General features: G+C 36.2%; 1 non-coding gene across 1 annotated transcript; it reads left to right on the forward strand.

The window, feature by feature from the left end:
* Nucleotides 1–893: 893 nt before the first annotated feature.
* Nucleotides 894–1,026, forward strand: LOC119625495 (U8 small nucleolar RNA). The gene has a single exon (XR_005241687.2). It is a non-coding gene; the product is annotated as a U8 small nucleolar RNA (small nucleolar RNA).
* Nucleotides 1,027–16,094: the final 15,068 nt, after the last annotated feature.

Consider the following 16,094-nt stretch of genomic DNA (forward strand, 5'->3'; position numbering starts at 1 on the left):
TTGTTTCTGCTCCTAATCACTTGACTAATAGGTATTTTTCTATTTGTGTCATTATTTAAGTTAATATATTTTACTGATTCCTGAGTGGAATAAAATTTAAATGAGCACATTATTTTTCTAAACTTGGTACTAATTTTATATTAAAATATACTTTCATTTTTTATAAATTCATGCAATTCTAGATTCTGGGAATTACTAATTGTTTTTGGACCAAATTAATAGAGAGAAAATTGTTCTATTTTCTAAGGAATAGTTTTGTCAGCAGTTTTTTTTTTTTTCTGATTGCTTAAGTGTCATTTTGAGGAATAAACTAGATAATGACTTTAAGGAAAAAGTGAAACATTGAATTTGTTCTTAAATACTAACAAGTTTAATATGTTAATAAAACAGCATAAAATATTATATTCCAGTGGTAATTAAAAATGACAATACCATTAAAACTGCCATCTTCAAGTGAGATTTTTATATGTTTATTTTTGTTGCATTTTATGTTTTATCTTCCCAATAGTGAATGAATAGTAAAATACCCTAACTGGTGACAGTAGTGTTCTGTTTATGTTATGTGGATTTCAACATCAAATATCTAGAGAGTGACAAAAAGTGGTGATTTTTCAGAGTACACTACAAAAACCAAATTTGCTAAAGGTTAAATAGTGCTAACAAAGAAATATTAACTACAAGGAAAATGACATTTATAAACCTGTCTTAGAATGCACTTTGTATTAATATTTGTAAATTTATATATTGGTTCCTGAAAGGAGATCAGGGGCTATTTTATTTACATAAAATAAAACAAACAATTACTATTGATATTAATATTTCTAAGTCCTAATTTAATATAGAAAGTGATCATATAGAGTCTGGAAATTATATTTCTAAAATATCACCAGGTATTATCAGCTGGCATAATCCTTACCTGTTCCTTCTTTTGGAGGACAAATTAGGACATGATTGGGGTTCACATGATATGGGATTAACGTCTCTGAGTAATCAGGACTTACAGTACCCTGATTTCTCCTATCTGATTCTTCCTGAAAGAAAATTACCAGGAATGATAAAGAGGTGATCACTTATATGGTTAATTACTTTTAAATTTCCATTTATTTATTTAATCTAATGGAGAAGTCAATATTAAAACTTTTGAAATTGTCCAGTTGGCAATAAGTAATATAAGATGCTTTTCTGTCTTAAACTACAGGTTCCAAAAACTTCTTTGATGTGAATTCCACTACCTCTATCTAAGCAGAGAAATTTGAGAAAAATACTTTGCAATATAAAAAATATTAACATTATTCACTAATATTTTCAACTTGTAAATTTGAACGACATCTATAATTATACTGAGTATTTTTTATAGTGAATAGAATTTCTATATGATGTTTGATCATTTTTGCTCTTATGAAAACACAATATACATTTAGTTTGGATTGTAAAGACATGGAATTTAGTCAAAAATATGTCTCCTTCTATTCCTAACTAGATTATCACCACTTGTGGTTTCAATAGGAACTTCAAACTTACTGAAGCCATTTTCCAGAGAAGCCAAACCAATAGGATAAATATAGTTATACAATAAGCCCTCACTTAACTTTGTTGATAGGTTCTTGGAAACTTCAACTTTAAGCAAAACAATGTACAGCAGGTCTTCAAATAAAGTTGTTTCATTATAACATCAATGAGAAGAAAAACATTGGCTTTGTTACACATATTTTTGCTTAAGCTCATATTTTCCAAGAATTTATTAATGATATTAAATGAGAATTTAATGTAGATAAGAGAAGATTTATTATGAGAATTGAGTCATGCAATTATGGGGGCTGAGAAGTCCCATAACATGCTCTCTGCAAGCTGGAGACTCAGGAAACTTGATGGTATAATTCAGTCTGAGTCCAAAAGCCTGAGAACCAGGGAAGCCAATGATGCCACTCCCAGTTTAAAGCCAAAGGCCTGAGAGCCAGAAAGTGGGAGCAGGCACTGCTGTCCCAGAGACTGAAGGCTGAAGGACCAGGTGCTCTGATGTCTAAGAGCAGAAGATGGATGTCCCAGCTCAAGAAAAGAGAGAAAGCACTAGCACTTTCTCCTTTTGTTCTACACAAATTCTTAATGGATTGGGTGATGCCCACCAACATTGGTGACAGCAGATCTTCTTTACTCAGTGTACTGATTCAAATACTAGTTTATTCCAAAACCACACTCAGACACACCCAGAAATGTTTTTCCAGCTGTCTGGCATCCCTTAGCCCAGTCACGTTGATACAAAAAATTAGACATCACAATTATTATTTATATAATATTCATCAAATTGTTCTCTCTCAAATATGTTTTTACTTAGTATTCACAATATCATGGCAATATTCTTTCCTAACTAGTGATGTCAAACATCTGCGAATCAAATTATATGAATCCATTTTCCTAATGTCCTCCTTCAAATCTTAATGCAATTTCTTTTTTCCTTTTTTTTAATTTTTTTATTTTATTTTTTATTTTTTGAGACGGATTCTAGCTGTGTCATCTAGACTAGAGTACGGTGGCGCAATCTTGGCTCACTGCAACCTCCGCCTCCTGGGTTCAAGCTGTTCTCCTGCCTCAGCCTTTCGAGTAATTGGGATTAGAGGTGCACATCACCATACTCAGCTATTTTTGTATTTTTAGTAGAGACAGGATTTCACCAAGATGGCCAGGCTAGTCTTGAACTCCTGACCTCAAGTGATCCACCCACCTCAGTCTCCCAAAGTTCTGGGATTACAGGAGTGAGCCACTGCTACTGACATTGTTTTCTTTTTGACTTTGTTTGCAATAATTTATCTTTAGTGATACACTTTTTAAACACAGATTATCTCCAGCTCTTGTTTTTCAACTTTTATCTCTTTTTCACTTTTCACATTAGGACAAGAGTGTTTTCTTTTTCTAAAATGCAAAACCAAAGTCATATTCCAAGAAAAAATTTATCTGAAATTTCCTGCTGCATATAGACAAAAGATCAAAATTTTCTAGTCTAGGATGTAAGACCCACAGGCAAAACATTCTGGCCTGGTCTACTAACCTCTTTCATTTTATGTTCAAAATGTAATGAATTGTATCAGTTTCTTAGTCATGTCAAGTACTCTCATACTTTATCTTAGGCTAAAGGAAAAGGCCATGTGGCTTTCTAGAAGAGACCTAGATAGATTTTGGAAACAACAACTTTGTGGCCTGTGTTAGGTCCTCAATACTGAAACCTTATTACAGTGACTGACAATCATTTTGTTTCAGGTAATTTCCTAAATACAACTGGGTGATGGGTTTTTATAAGAATCTTAAATCCTACCTTACACCCATTATCACATATTGATCCAACAATTTATCCTATGTCAAAAGGAACAGGAGGGAACAACTCTAATCTAATCATAGTCAACATTTTTCAAAAGGAACAGGAGGGAACAACTCTAATCTAATCACAATTAACATTTTCCATTTTCTGATCAATAGAATTCGGCAATAACACAAACCTGAAGCACCAGATTGATATACTCTGCCCTTCCATAAAATGGGGCTGAGTGCAAAAGAGAAAATATTAATTAAAATAAATGTCTCCGGGAGCAGTTATTAACTAGGTTATAGTGTTCCCTACTGAAAAATGGTCAAGAAAATTAGACAAGGTCATTTTGTGACTGTGGTGGAACAATATAAATGAAAGACCATTTTGTAATCATGCCCAAATATTATAGAAAAGAAGGACTCTATACCATCATAAAATGATCAAACCATTTCTTCTTCTGGCTGAAATAAATTACTGCTTTTTCATTACCAATGAGAAATCTAGCTGTAAGTACTTACACCCATCTCTTAGATATAAATTATTTGGAGATCCAGTCATCAAATTGCCCTTACTTTCTGTCAGCACTAAATCCTTGAACTCTCTTCCAATCACCTAATTAACACATTGTAATTTTTTTCTTACCAAGATGCTCCTCTGTATGTAATTCCTCTTGGTATAGATAATTAATATACTTAACTCTGCTTAAACACAGTCAATATATTTGTGGCATTCTTTGCACACTGGAATTAAACAAATCTTCATTCATTTTTCTTCTTTAGTCTTATACCCAATCAATCATAAGTTCTTTCAATTGCTTTTTCTTAAATTTCAGATATTTCACTGTTTTCCATCTCCATCATAACCCATTGTAGCCACCTGGTTCATCCCATGTCCATTATTTTCTGATTTATTAATCCCTAAAAGATCTCCCTAAACTCAAGATTTGACCCCTCTGCAATGCAGTGAAAATGAGTGTGATAGCTATTTTTTTTTTTTTTTTTTTTTTTTTTTTTTTTTTTGTCAACTTTACCAGGTTAAGGGATACTGAAAGAACTGGTAAATCATTATTTCTGGGTGTGTCTGTGAAGATATTTCTGGAAAAGATTAATGTTTGAATCAGGAGACTGAGTACAGAATATCTTTCCTCACTAATATATGTAGGCATCATCCAATCTGTTGAAGACTCAAACAGGAAACAAAATTTGGAGGAAGTGTGAATTTGAAGTAGGAGATGGGACTCAACTCCAAAGGTGGGGCTTGAACACGGGACCAAATTGAAGACTAGCTGAAACAGGTCAGGAGTGGAAGCAGCTTTCCTAAACACATGCCTACCAGTATGCCATGTCAGTTTACCATTGCCGTGGCAACACCCAGAAGTTACCACCCCTTTCCATGACAATGACAACAATCTGGAAGTTACCACCCTTTTCCCAGAAATTTCTGTATAAACTGCCCCCTAATTTGCATATAATTAAAATTGGATATAAATATGACTGCAGAACTGCCTCTGAGCTGCTACTCTGGGCACACTGCCTATGGGGTATGCCTGCTCCACAGGGAGCAGTACTTGTGCTGCTGCTGCTGTACACTGCTGCTTCAGTACACTGCTGCTTCAATAAAAGTTGCTTTTTAATACCACTGGCTTGCCCTTGAATTCTTTCCTGGGTTAAAGCAAGAATCCTTCTGGGCTTAGCTGCAATTTGCGGACTTGCCTGTCCTGTAGCAAATTCATTGTCTCTTCTTAAGCTGGAACATTTATCTTCTCTTGCCCTCACCCATGGACCGTTCTTGATTATCAGGAGTTCAGCCTTAGACTGGGAGTTATGCCACTGATTCCTGTGATTCTCAGACCTTCAGACTTAGACTGAATTATACCATTAGGTTTCCTGGGTCTCCAGCTTGCAGATGGCATATCATGGGGATTCTCAAGCTTCCACAATCACATGAGCCAATACAGTCATGAATTGCTTAACAGCAAGGATACATTGTTAGGGAATTTCATCATTGTGGAAACATTACCAAATGTGCTTACATAAACCTAGGTGGTATAGCATACTACACAGCAATAGATACAGCCCATTGCTCCCAGGCTACAAATCCACACAGCATGTTACTGTACTGAATATTGTAAGCAATTGTAACACAAAGGTATTTGTGTATCTAAACAGATACAAACATAGAAAAGGTACAATAAAAATACAATATAAAAGTTAAAATGGTACACTTGTATAGGACACTTACCATGCAGGGATCTTGCAGGGCTGCTTCTGAGTAAGGCAGTGAGTGGTGAAATGAATGTGAAGGCCTAGTACATACTGTACGTTATTGACACTACCATAGACTTTATAAACATTGTATACTTAGGCTACACTAAATTTATTTTAAAGTATTTTCTTTCATCTATAATAAGTTAACTTTAGCTTACTGTCATGTTTTTACATTAAAAACTCTTTATTTAACTTTTTTGACTATTTGGTAATAACACGTAGCTTAAAACACAAATACATTGTGTAGTTGTAGAAAATATTTTATGTTGTTATTCTATATGCTTTTTTGATTTTTGTTATTTTATTCTTTGTAAAATTTTTTGTTGAAAACTAAGACACAAACATACACATTAGCCTGGACCTACACAGGATCAGGGTTATTAACGTTACTGCCTTCCATCTCCACATCTTGTCCTACTGAAGGTTTGTAGCAGCAAAACCATGTATGGCACTGTTATCTCCTATGATAACGCCTTCTGTAAGGTTCTTCTTCCTGAAGAACCTGCCTAAGGCTCTTCTTAAGGAGGTGTCACACTTTTCAAAAACACGTCCATGGTGGTTTGCTTGGTTTGTTTCTTTGTTTCATCATATATTAGCTTCTTGGCACATAATGCACCATTTTTCTCTATTAATAACAACCTTTTGCTGTTGAAGTCCATGTTTTTAAACTTTTCAAGGAGCTTGCTGAGGTCTAAGAAAGTTTTTGCTAAACCATTCGCTATGAATTTGGGGGGACTGCTCTTTTTCTTTTTCTTCTCTTGCAGTTTTCTTTTCTTTTGTCTCTTCTTCAACTATCCATTCCTGTTCCAGTTCCAACAACTCCTCATTAGTCGATTTCTCAAGAACCACCTCTAGGAGCTCCTCAATTCATCCTCATACACACCCGGGTTAAGTTTGTTTGCCATCTCAACCACAGCCTTATTTCTTTTTGCAACCTCATCATCCTTGACAAATCCTTTGAAGTCATGAACAAACTTCTTGTGTGTCTTCCTCCACATGCCATTAATACAATCTTTGGTGACATCATCCTAAACCCAAGCAAGGTTCTCCGTTATAGAAGTCCTTCCACAACTGCATTAGTGTCTTCTCAGTGTCTTCCTTAGTTACAGCAATAGTCTGGTTGGAAATCTTCCTCAGGTAGTGATCTTTAAAAGCTGCTATAGCTTATTAATTCTTTGGTTGGATCAAAGTGATTTCTCCCTCCAAACATCATTTTGATGTTTGGATGAAGATTACCAATACAAGGAGGATGTTCAGGAGCATTAAAAACAATAAGCAAAATATTGAAAGCTATGTTATTCTCCAAAGAATACTTTTCCATTTTGCTGGCATAGCAATTCAGGAGGGCATCTTAGAAGAGGAGCTGATTCACCTATGTCTTCATATTGCTCCTGTGGTAAACCGTCAGTGAGTGCCTACTGATAAGCTGGAAGGTCTGTTTTTGTTTTGTTTTGTTTTTTTAACTGTGCCAAATCATAAAGGACTTCAATTTACAGCCAGCATCATTGCTCCCCAAATAAGACTGCTATTCTGTCCTTAAAAGCCCTGAAACCTGGCATTGATTTGGCCTTCTTATAAATGGAAGTCTTTTTAGTCATCCACTTCCGGAACAGATAATTTTCATTCATATTGAAGATCTGGCAGGTAATTTTCCTCCACAATAAGTTTATCTAGTTTCCAAACATTCCTTACCTGCCTTCACATTTGAACTTAAAGACTCAACATTCACTTTCAAATTATGTAATTAATAACAATTCTTGAATTGTTTAAACCACCCAGAGCTAAGAATAAATTCAATATCATAGGTGGGTTCAGCTTTTTCTTTCAACATCACAAAGAATCTTTTTGCTTTGGCTGTGATTATAAACGTTCTGAGAGAGATACATATCTGGGTCTAGTCTTCAATCCCGGTGATTAGAAGTTTCTCCATATCTGATATAGGCCCTTCTCAAATTGTTGTCACTCCCCTTGTCTTCAGTAAAACAGATTCTTTAACAACTTCTATCATTTTATTCTTGTTCTTCAAGATTATAGCCATGGTGGAAAGGGATGTGCCTGACTTGTAATAATCAGCACTGATTTTTTCACCTTTGTAGTTCTTAATCACTTTTTATTTTCAGGTCAACCACTCAATTGGGCCTCTTACTGGCAACATTAGCAGTGAGTTTTGTATGCTGGGAGGCCATGATAAACAAAACTACATGAGATCAAATCAAGCACAAGAGGAAATGATGCAACCAAGAGACACAGAAAACAAGATATGTATGAAGCCACTGCCAGTGTAACATGGCATACTGTTTCTCAGTGAGCTTGTTTTAATAAGTAAAAGGAGTATACTCTAAAATAACAATAAAAAGTATAGTATAGTAAATATGTAAACCAGTAACATAGCCATTTATTATCCTTATCATTATCAAGCATTATGTATTTTACATAATTATATATGCTTATATTTTCATATAACTGGCAGTACAGTAGATTTATTTACACTGGCATCACCACAAACACATTAGTAATGCATTGAGCTATGACATTGAACTACCATGTCACCAGAAGATAGTTTTTTAGCTTTATTATAATCTTATGGGACCACCACCATATATGCAGTATTTTGTTAAACAAAATGTCATTATGCAGTGCATGACTGTATATATTCTACTGATTATAACTCCAGAGAATCCTGACTAATACAGTGCATTTCTCTTCAAAATCTTCCTTAAAGTATATTCATGGTTTCTCCCTCCCTTCCAAATCTGATTTACACAAAATGTTAAGATCTGGGCTGTAATCACTTCTCCAACCTTTTTATTGGCCATCCTACCTTGCTCTGTATACTCTAATCTTAATGATTATTTATAATTCTCTGTTTTCCTCATGGTGGTGTTTACCTGTGGTCTATCTCTAAACTGTCCTCTCTCCATACGTTTCCTACCTATTTTTTAGATCTCAGTGTGTATATTACTATCTTTAGAAAGACATTCCAGAGTATATATGGATCCCTCAAAATAATTGCTGTATATCAATATGTTATGTTACAAACTTCTTCCCCAACTCCCTTTTTCCTCAACTCTTGGAATTCTATGAGGGCAAAAACCTTGCTTTTCTTGATCACCTTACTGTTTACAGCTGAAAGAATTCTTCTTTTAATGCTTCTAAGTCCTTTGGAAAATGAATTCCACATTTTATTATATTTAATATTAGGTAAAGTGATTAACAATCCTTTGTGTGAAAATAAATGGGTAAATGTCTGGGTGTACTTACCTATGGTATAAATTTTCACAAGTCATATAAATGTCATAGGATTCTATTTACTTATCAAAAGAGATGAAAATAACTATCTTGGAGATATTGTTTGAAATATTTAATTTAATATGTTAATTTTTGTATGTGTATAAAAATTTACAGTATATGTAAATTTATGTATGCAGAAATATAAAAGTGAGCTAGCTTAATCCTTTTTTTCTCATATTGATATTCACATGGATTTTTTCCTTTTAGACAATTTGTATATTTTAGATTAATAACTCCTAAATATCTCTTTTAAACCCTGAGATATTTTCAATGAAACTCCTCAATTCTCAAACTTTTTCTTTAAAAGATCCTTCTATTTTCATAAATATTACTGAGGACTGTAAAAGTATTTCAGGGTGTGAGGAGAGAAACAATTAATGGGTACTGGGCTTAATACCGAGGTGATGAAGTAATCTGTACAAGAAACCCCATGACACAAATTTACCTATGTAACAAGCCTGCATTTGTACCCCTGCACTTAAAATAAAAGTAAAAAAGTATTTAATCTGTGTGACCTATATTTACTAATATGTAATGCATTGGAAATACATATTAAACAGTTTAAAAGTATTTACTAATAGTTCATTCAAAAACTAGACTTAGTCTTGAACCATATGTGTATATAAATAACATTTTCATGAAAATACCATGTGAAAAATAAAGAGGGGCTTTTTAATTTTTTTGAAAACTTTTTGAATATCTGGAGTTGTGAAAGAAAGCTGGAATTTCTATCTGCTGTGCATTCAATCTTTTGCAAATGCATCATTTCATTTAAAATATATCAAGAAAAACAGCCTTTAACAGATAAATAGCAGGTTAAAGACGAGTATTTCAATAGACTTTTCAGATTATGTGGATATAATTCTTTGATACTACTTCAAAATTAACAAGCAGTGACTTCTTTGAGACACATTTTAAATGAGATATCCGCATCCATATTAATACTACATTAAAATCCATTGATTTGTCTTGCAATTTGAATGGCCCTTTTTCTCATGCATGGTTTTGAAACATTATGCTTTGGACACGGGAAATATTGGTTCACTGAATAATAAAAATTTTCCAATTATCAACATATTTTATTACATAAGATAAAACATTACTTTCATTCATATCACTATTATTCCCTTCAGTAAAGTCTCTTTAAGTACTGGGAAACTGTGAATGCCATAGTAATGAACATATTTTCCAAAATTTTAATTTTAGCTTAAAAGCTTACATTTTATCATTGGCAAAACAGCTTCATTTTAAAAATGGCTGTCTCACTTCATGTGTGTTTGAGATCTAAATAACCATGGCTTTCCAAATAAAAATCGTGTCCATAAAACAAAAAACTTGTTTAGCTCACAACTCAACAATCAAATACATTCTTCTCCTAGAGACAATTACCATAGTTCTATATGAAGAAACTGGCTTCATTCATATCTTTCACTTTGTCTTTTAGACTATTAGAAATATCTGTAATCAAGGATCAGTATTTAATAAAATCAATTACTTTTATTGCTTTATCTAGAATGTTCTTAAGTAATACTGACATTTTAAAAATTGCTATGATGTGATAGCAAAAAATACAATCATTATTAACAACTGGGATGTACAGAGCTTTTCACCTAACTGAATTTGTTGTAGGACTACTACTGAATTTACAGGCAAATTTGAGCCAGTCTACAGTACTGTACTTAGCAGCATAATAGTTGGCAAAGTGTGTTAAGTAGAAAGCCCATGGAAGACGATAGATTAAGAATCAAATAAAATATCTGAAAAAGCGTCAGAGGGTCGGCAAGATGGCAGAATAGGAACAGCTCCAGTCTCCAACTCCCAGCGCGAGTGACACAGAAGACTGGTGATTTCTGCATTTTCAACTGAGGTACTGGGTTCATCTCACTAGGGAGTGCTGGACAATCGGTGCTGGTCACCTGCTGCAGCCCGACCAACGAGAGCTGAAGCAGGGCGAGGCATATCCTCATCTGGAAAGCACAAGGGGGAAGGGAATCCCTTTTCCTAGCCAGGGGAACTGAGACACATAACACCTGGAAAATCGGGTAACTCCCACCCCAATACTGTGCTTTAAGCAAACGGGCACATCAGGAGATTATATCCCACACCTGGCCGGGAAGGTCCCACGCCCACGGAGCCTGCCGCATTGCTAGCACAGCAGTCTGTGATCTAACCGCAAGGCAGAAGCGAGGCTGGGGGAGGGGTGCCCGCCATTGCTGAGGCTTAAGTAGGTAAACAAAGTCGCTGGGAAGCTAGAACTGGGTGGAGCTCACAGCAGCTCAAGGAAACCTGCCTGTCTCTGTAGACTCCACCTCTGGGGACAGGGCACAGATAAACAAAAGCAGCAGAAACCTCTGCAGACGCAAGCGACTCTATCTGACAGCTTTGAAGAGAGCAGTGGATCTCCCAACATGGAGGTTAAGATCTGAGAAGGGACAGACTGCCTGTTCAAGTGGGTCCCTGACCCCTGAGTAGCCTAACTGGGAGACATCCCCCACTAGGGGCAGTCTGACACCCCACACCTCACAGGGTGGAGTTCACCCCTGAGAGGAAGCTTCCAAAGCAAGAATCAGACAGGTACACTCGCTGTTCAGAAATATTCTATCTTCTGCAGCCTCTGCTGCTGATACCCAGGCAAACAGGGTCTGGAGTGGACCTCAAGCAATCTCCAACAGACCTACAGCTGAGGGTCGTGACTGTTAGAAGGAAAACTATCAAACAGGAAGGACACCTACACCAAAACCCCATCAGTACGTCACCATCATCAAAGACCAGAGGCAGATAAAACCACAAAGATAGGGAAAAAGCAGGGCAGAAAAGCTGGAAATTCAAAAAATAAGAGCGCATCTCCCCCAGCAAAGGAGTGCAGCTCATCACCAGCAACGGATCAAAGCTGGACAGAGAATGACTTTGACAAGTTGAGAGAAGAAGGCTTCAGTCCATCAAACTTCTCAGAGCTAAAGGAGGAATTACGTACCCAGTGCAAAGAAACTAAAAATCTTGAAAAAACAAGTGGAAGAATTGATGGCTAGAGTAATTAATGCAGAGAAGGTCATAAACGAAATGAAAGAGATGAAAACCATGACACGAGAAATACGTGACAAATGCACAAGTTTCAGTAACCGACTCGATCAACTGGAGGAAAGCGTATCAGTGATTGAAGATCAAATGAATGAAATGAAGTGAGAAGAGAAACCAAAAGGAGAAAGAAGAAAAAGAAATGAACAAAGCCTGCAAGAAGTATGGGATTATGTAAAAAGACCAAATCTACGTCTGATTGGGGTGCCTGAAAGTGAGGGGGAAAATGGAACCAAGTTGGAAAACACTCTTCAGGATATCATCCAGGAGAACTTCCCCAACCTAGTAGGGCAGGACAACATTCAAATCCAGGAAATACAGAGAACGCCACAAAGATACTCCTCAAGAAGAGCAACTCCAAGACACATAATTGCCAGATTCACCAAAGTTGAAATGAAGGAAAAAATCTTAAGGGCAGCCAGAGAGAAAGGTCGGGTTACCCACAAAGGGAAGCCCATCAGACTAACAGCAGATCTCTCAGCAGAAACTCTCCAAGCCAGAAGAGAGTGGGGGCCAATATTCAACATCCTTAAAGAAAAGAATTTTCAACCCAGAATTTCATATCCAGCCAAACTAAGTTTCATAAGTGAAGGAGAAATAAAATCCTTTACAGATAAGCAAATGCTTAGAGATTTTGTCACCACCAGGCCTGCCTTACAAGAAACCCTGAAGGAAGCATTAAACATGGAAAGGAACAACCAGTATCAGCCATTGCAAAAACATGCCAAAATGTAAAGACCATCGAGGCTAGGAAGAAACTGCATCAACTAACAAGCAAAATAACCAGTTAATATCATAATGGCAGGATCAAGTTCACACATAACAATATTAACCTTAAATGTAAATGGACTAAATGCTCCAATTAAAAGACACAGACTGGCAAACTGGATAAAGAGTCAAGACCCATCAGTCTGCTGTATTCAGGAGACCCATCTCACATGCAGAGACATACGTAGGCTCAAAATAAAGGGATGGAGGAAGATCTACCAAGCAAATGGAGAACACAAAAAAGCGGGGGTTGCAATACTAGTCTCTGATAAAACAGACTTTAAACCATCAAAGATCAAAAGAGACAAAGAAGGCCATTACATAATGGTAAAGGGATCAATTCAACAGGAAGAGCTAACTATCCTAAATATATATGCACCCAATACAGGAGCACCCAGATTCATAAAGCAAGTCCTTAGAGACTTACAAAGAGACTTAGACTCCCATACAATAATAATGGGAGACTTCAACACTCCACTGTCAACATTAGACAGATCAACAAGACAGAAAGTTAACAAGGATATCCAGGAATTGAACTCATCTCTGCAGCAAGCAGACCTAATAGACATCTATAGAACTCTCCACCCCAAACTAACAGAATATACATTCTTCCCAGCACCACATCACACTTATTCCAAAATTGACCACATAATTGGAAGTAAAGCACTCCTCAGCAAATGTACAAGAACAGAAATTATAACAAACTGTCTCTCAGACCACAGTGTCATCAAACTAGAACTCAGAACTAAGAAACTCAATCAAAACTGCTCAACTACATGGAAACTGAACAACCTGCTCCTGAATGACTACTGGGTACATAACGAAATGAAGGCAGAAATAAAGATGTTCTTTGAAACCAATGAGAACAAAGATACAACATACCAGAATCTCTGGGACACATTTAAAGCAGTGTGTAGAGGGAAATTTATAGCACTAAATGCCCACAAGAGAAAGCAGGAAAGATCTAAAATTGACACTCTAACATCACAATTAAAAGAACTAGAGAAGCAAGAGCAAACACATTCGAAAGCTAGCAGAAGGCAAGAAATAACTAAGATCAGAGCAGAACTGAAGGAGACAGAGACACAAAAAACCCTCCAAAAAATCAATGAATCCAGGAGTTGGTTTTTTGAAAAGATCAACAAAATTGACAGACCGCTAGCGAGACTAATAAAGAAGAAAAGAGAGAAGAATCAAATAGATGCAAGAAAAAATGATAAAGGGGATATCACCACCGACCCCACAGAAATACAAACTACCATCAGAGAATACTATAAACACCTCTACGCAAATAAACTAGAAAATCTAGAAGAAATGGATAATTTCCTGGACACTTACACTCTTCCAAGACTAAACCAGGAAGAAGTTGAATCGCTGAATAGACCAATAGCAGACTCTGAAATTGAGGCAATAATTAATAGCCTACCAACGAAAAAAAGTCCAGGAACAGATGGATTCACAGCTGAATTCTACCAGAGGTACAAGGAGGAGCTGGTACCATTCCTTCTGAAACTATTCCAATCAATAGAAAAAGAGGGAATCCTCCCTAACTCATTTTATGAGGCCAACATCATCCTGATACCAAAGCCTGGCAGGGACACAACAAAAAAAGAGAAGTTTAGACCAATATCCCAGATGAACATCGATGCAAAAATCCTCAATAAAATACTGGCAAACCGGATTCAGCAGCACATCAAAAAGCTTATCCACCATAATCAAGTGGGCTTCATCCCTGGGATGCAAGGCTGGTTCAACATTCGCAAATCAATAAACATAATCCAGCATATAAACAGAACCAAAGACAAGAACCACATAATTATCTCAATAGATGCAGAAAAGGCTTTTGACAAAATTCAACAGCCCTTCATGCTAAAAATGCTCAATAAATTCGGTATTGATGGAATGTACCTCAAAATAATAAGAGCTATTTATGACAAACCCACAGCCAATATCATACTGAATGGGCAAAAACTGGAAAAATTCCCTTTGAAAACTGGCACAAGACAGGGATGCCCTCTCTCCCCACTCCTATTCAACATAGTGTTGGAAGTTCTGGCTAGGGCAATCAGGCAAGAGAAAGAAATCAAGGGGATTCAGTTAGGAAAACAAGAAGTCAAATTGTCCCTGTTTGCAGATGACATGATTGTATATTTAGAAAACCCCATTGTCTCAGCCCAAAATCTCCTTAAGCTTATAAGCAACTTCAGCAAAGTCTCAGAATACAAAATTAATGTGCAAAAATCACAAGCATTCTTATACACCAGTAACAGACAAACAGAGAGCCAAATCATGAATGAACTTCCATTCACAATTGCTTCAAAGAGAATAAAATACCTAGGAATCCAACTTACAAGGGATGTAAAGGACCTCTTCAAGGAGAACTACAAACCACTGCTCAGTGAAATAAAAGAGGACACAAACAAATGGAAGAACATACCATGCTCATGGATAGGAAGAATCAATATCGTGAAAATGGCCATACTGCCCAAGGTAATTTATAGATTCAATGCCATCCCCATCAAGCTACCAATGAGTTTCTTCACAGAATTGGAAAAAACTGCTTTAAAGTTCATATGGAACCAAAAAAGAGCCCGCATCTCCAAGACAATCCTAAGTCAAAAGAACAAAGCTGGAGGCATCACGCTACCTGACTTCAAACTATACTATAAGGCTACAGTAACCAAAACAGCATGGTACTGGTACCAAAACAGAGATATAGACCAATGGAACAGAATAGAGTCCTCAGAAATAATACCACACATCTACAGCCATCTGATCTTTGATAAACCTGAGAGAAACAAGAAATGGGGAAAGGATTCCCTATTTAATAAATGGTGCTGGGAAAATTGGCTAGCCATAAGTAGAAAGCTGAAACTGGATCCTTTCCTTACTCCTTATATGAAAATTAATTCAAGATGGATTAGAGACTTAAATATTAGACCTAATACCATAAAAACCCTAGAGGAAACCCTAAGTAGTACCATTCAGGACATAGGCATGGGCAAAGACTTCATGTCTAAAACACCAAAAGCAATGGCAGCAAAAGCCAAAATTGACAAATGGGATCTCATTAAACTAAAGAGCTTCTGCACAGCAAAAGAAACTATCATCAGAGTGAACAGGCAACCTACAGAATGGGAGAAAATTTTTGCAATCTACTCATCTGACAAAGGGCTAATATCCAGAACCTATAAAGAACTCAAACAAATTTACAAGAGAAAAACAAACAACCCCATCCAAAAGTGGGCAAAGGATATGAACAGACATTTCTCAAAAAAAGACATTCATACAGCCAACAGACACATGAAAAAATGCTCATCATCACTGGCCATCAGAGAAATGCAAATCAAAACCACAATGAGATACCATCTCACACCAGTTAGAATGGCAATCAT

This window comes from Chlorocebus sabaeus, chromosome 10 (genome assembly GCF_047675955.1).
Source record: "Chlorocebus sabaeus isolate Y175 chromosome 10, mChlSab1.0.hap1, whole genome shotgun sequence".
NCBI lineage: Eukaryota > Metazoa > Chordata > Mammalia > Primates > Cercopithecidae > Chlorocebus > Chlorocebus sabaeus.